Source organism: Camellia sinensis, chromosome 6 (genome assembly GCF_055761805.1).
Source record: "Camellia sinensis isolate YWXY chromosome 6, ASM5576180v1, whole genome shotgun sequence".
In the NCBI taxonomy this organism is placed as follows: domain Eukaryota; kingdom Viridiplantae; phylum Streptophyta; class Magnoliopsida; order Ericales; family Theaceae; genus Camellia; species Camellia sinensis.
Genome location: NC_138966.1, coordinates 86,126,217 through 86,131,248, shown reverse-complemented (window position 1 = coordinate 86,131,248; position 5,032 = coordinate 86,126,217).

Sequence of the window (5,032 nt, the reverse complement as noted above, 5' to 3'; positions counted from 1 at the left end):
TTCAAAGTACACATTGACTGTGCAATCTCTTCGGGTAAAATATATCTGTCACAACTTCTAATCTTGCTCATCTCGGCCTTGTCCTAACACTTGAAAATATTGTAACAAATATTTTCACAAGTGTTTCTTAGGACTTGTCACTTTCTCAATGTCTTCTATCAAGACTTCAGTTTTCCATATTTCAAGTTTTGACAACCTGGTAGTCTCGACAAGTACGCAAATATTGCTTGACTTTAACTTGTAAATTTTTCTAAAAAATTTCAACAAGTGTTTAACCATCATCCTTTATCATAACCTCGGTTTAACTTCAGCTTGTAAATTTTTCTCAAAATTTCAACAAGTGTTAAACCATCTTCCTTTATCATAACCTTGGTTTAATTATACACATAATTTCAACAAGTGTTTAAACCAATCTTCTTCCGATACGACCTCGGTTTAACTTCAACTTATAAATTCACACAGAATTTCAACAAGTGTTAAATATCACATCGGCTTAACTTCAACTTGTAAATTCACACAGAATTTCAACAAGTGTTAAATATGACTTCGGTTTAATTTCAACTTGTAAATTCACACAAAATTTCAACAAGTGTTAAACATCATCTCGATTTAACTTCAACTTGTAAATTCACACAGAATTCATCATCTCGGTTTAACCAACTTGTAAATTCACACAGAATTTCAACAAGTAATAAATATCATCTCGGTTTAACTTCAACTTGTAAATTCACACAGAATTTCAACAAGTGTTAAATATCATCTCGATTTAACTTCAACTTGTAAATTCACACAGAATTTCAACAAGTGGTAAACATCATCTCGGTTTAACTTCAACTTGTAAATTGCTACAAATTTTAACAAGTGGTAAACATCATATCGGTTTAACCAACTTGTAAATTGCTACAAATTTTAACAAGTGGTAAACATCATCTCTGTTTAACCAACTTGTAAATTGCTACAAATTTCAACAAGTGGTAAACATCATATCGGTTTAACCAACTTGTAAATTGCTACAAATTTCAACAAGTGGTAAACATATTCTTCTTCTCTCTGCCCCCTGCATGGCTTCCACATACTCCTTTGCAAACCTTATAAAAGGTCTTTAACCTGGCTAACTGCAGTCCAACCCTGTGTGTTTTCTTTTTTATCTTCTGGGATCTGAAATTTGCTCACTGAGCTCTTCTCTTTTCAGACTTAAGTGTCGAGATCTTGTCTGCTAGAATCTTGGATCTGCTCACTCAGGTTGAGCTCTTCTCTCCTCGAACCTACTCATCTAGGCCGAGATCATGTCTTCTAGGATCCAGGATCTGGAATCTGGGATCTACTCACTTAGGTTGAGCTCTCGTCTTCTCAGGCCTACTTGTCTAGGCTGAGATCATGTCTTCTCGGATCCGAGATCCAAGATCTGGAATCCGGGATCTGCTCACTCAGGATGAGTTCTTCTATACTTGAATGTTATCTCCTTGGAAGCGCTCATGCCACCTGTCTTTGCATCCCTTCTGGAAGGGTCTTCGTTCCTCCGCAGGTATCTATCCTTCCATACTTGGAGGTTATCTTCGTTGTAATATCCGCTTCGATCTGTTGTCTTTGGTGCGTCACCTTCCTAGCAGGCGTCTTTCACTCCGTGACTCTGGTCACGAGTTTCTGTGTTGCTATTGTCCCCTTCAACATCGAGGTTGATAGATCTCCCATTCCCAGCAGGAGCGTTGTCTCCAGTCTGATCCTTCTGTCCGTCATTAGCCATCTATTCTTCTTTCTTTCCCACAGACGGCGCCAAATTGTGGGGGAAATTTTCCGACCACACTGCCAACTCAATAATTTAGCTGGAGAGTACTGACAGAATAGATGGCACCTAACTGACCTGCAACAGAAATATAAGAATCCTGCGGTGGTTCGTCCACCCGGGGGTACTCCGACGATCAAGTCAGTACATCTCTCAAAGATAATCAATTATTCAACTCACAAGCTTGAGCCTAAAAAGCATACCTTAGACCCATGGGGGTGCCTCTCTTTTATAGCCAACATAAACCTAGTCCCAATAGAAGCCTAACTTCTATGGACTCAGGATTACTGCTAATCTTGGACTCCCAGTAAGATTAGGATAAACTCTCTAAGAGTCTTATCTTAATACAAACTGAAGTCTTCTCTCATTCTAGGACTCTTGTCCTTCATCCAGGTTGAGTTCCCTTTTCATTCTAAGACTCTTGTCCCTTATCTACTTATCTCGGATTCCGATATCTTCGGAGATAACCTCGGCCTTGTCAAGATCACCTCGGCGTCACGACCAGGACACGTGGCACTTCGGCTGACACGTCGGCGTCACATTGCCACGTGTTGATACTTAGAAAATATATCCCCACAACATATATATAAAAAAATAATAATAATATTATCATCACTTTTACACTTATTATTTTTTTTTTTTTTTTTTTTTTGCGTCAGTAAATCATCTAGTATAAGTTATCAACACAAATAAAATGATATTTTTTGAGATTTGAGTGGCCATACCCTCTGTTAGTGGTGTGTAAGGATGCAAACAAATTGAATTGTTTATAAATAATTTGAATTCTACATGTTACGTCGTTTAGTAATTGAGTTGAGGTGGAGTAGATTCAAACTCACCTCAATAAGATTTGTGAATACAAAGAAAACTAATATTTATTTTTATCAATATATCAAATATTTTTTATTAGTTTATTATATTTCTCTATTTATGTTTAGTATTTGTGTAATTTTTACATGTTTTTTATGAGCATTCTTTTATATTTGTCCATAATTTATTTATTTATTTTTTAATATGCATATTAATTTAATGATAATGATATACAAATAGAAATTATCTACAAAATTTTGATACAGAACGATCTGGTCATCTATCATCATTTCATTTTCAACTCAAACACCTTCATTATGACTCATAATTTAACATTGTCCGTGCCACATTATTCTAGTAGAGGCTTTTGAAAGAAAAATATGATTTTAAATTAATTTTTAATTTAAATTTAATTATTTTCTTTCCAACTTGAATTTGAGATTGACTCATTTATTTCATTGAACTGACTTGAGCTGAGCGCGAAATACTTGAATTTCTCAAATATTTGACGAACCGAGCTTAAACTCAATTTTTTGGACTCAAGTTTAAAATTGACTAATATCTAAGGAGCTGAGCTCACATACTCTAAAATTCAACTCAATTTACTTGTCGCCTTAGTGATATATGAAATTATCAAGACGTCCGTGTCATTTGTTAATTTTTATGGTTAAATGAAGACTTTAGGCATTGACAATTAACTTGTTAGCAAATATAATTAGGGTGAATTACATTTTATTTTCTTTATATTTGGCCATTTTCTCACTTTAGTCTTCCATGTTGCAATTTTTTTTTTTTCAAGTTACTCCAAAAGTTAATTATATCCAAAATTAGATTTAAAAAATGACACATTGACAGTCATATAGTATAAAAAATATTTAATATAATAATATATTTTATGTCATGTGGCAACTAACGTAATATTTTTTTTGTCTAATTTTGGATAGAAATTAACTTCAAAAGTATATTGGAAAAAATTTCAACCTTGAAGGGCCAAAGTGAGGGAAAACAAAGGGCAATGATAGAGACCACTAAAAGTGGTGCTCTAAAGCAATCACTGACTTCCATTTTTTTTAAAAAAAGAAATAAGTGAGAGCACTGATTAATGCCACCACTAATGATGTGGTTGTGGGTCTCATCCACTGCTATTGTTGTATCTATTTTTATTTTTATTTTTTTTAAAAATGGAAGCCACATCATTAGTGATTGCTTAGAGCACCACTAAAGCACCACTTTTAGTGGTCTCTATCATTGCCCGTGTAAGATACATTTAAGACAAATCTCAATCACACATTTTTTGTGTTTTAATTAGGTGCATTTCGGAGTTCTGAAATCTTAGGCCAAGTTTGGGAAGACTAAAAAAGTGCACTTTTTGTCTTTTTGGACTAAAAAATTGAGGTTGAAAATATGGATGTTTGGGTTAACTTTTTGACTTTTTATTGAAAAATGTGTAATAAAAAATTGTAAAAATTGATTTGTAGGGAAAAATTTGAATTGGGAGTTGTGCAGCCGTAATTGTTGACTTTTGGTGAATAGTGTTAACTTTTTAACTTTTTGAGTAACTTTTTGACTTTCTAACTTTTTTTGAAGTCCCCAAACTTGGCCTTAATATGAGCCGCAAACTAAGGTTGTAATCTAAACTTGACCCCATAAAAACAAATTTGATCATCACTACTAATTGGATCTAGAGGTGGCCAAACGTCAGGCCGGACTGGATTCAAGCCGAGCCGGCACTACATAATAAAAGATTTTGTATCTGTTCAAGCCTAGCTCGACCCTAACACTCGACCTTTATATCTGTCTAAACCTGGTAAAAAATAATAATTATAAATTTCAAATTCACCCATAAAACTATATATTAAAAAAAATTAAAACATTCTATAATTAAAATCAATCACACATTATATTTCTTAAATAAATATATTGACATCATTATAAATTGATAGATTTTATGTATAAATTGAAAGATTTCTTAAATAATTTCAATCACACATTACTACAAATGTAAGTTTCAATAAAATTAACAAAAATAAAGTCTAGATATCAAATATATATATATATATATATATATAATGTATTATAATTACTTAATTAATTAGCGGCCGAGCCTGGCCGGGCTAGGTTGAAAAATATAAATTTCAAATCTATCCCATTTTATATTCTGAGCTGAAAATATTTACCCAACACAATCTTATAGACTAAAACAACTTTTCCAAATTCTAAAAAATTATAACTAAACCGAACTGGCCAACGGATCAATATCCATCCCTAATTGAATCCCAGCAAAATATTCATTTACCACACTTCTTGTCGATCAAGCCATAGAGCTATCCTTCAACACGAATATGTTGGTCAAGGGTGAAGTGGTTCAAAAATTGAAACAAAGGGATTTGTTTTTTCTGGCCTTGTATAGGAATAGCCTATTTTAGTAATTTTTATATT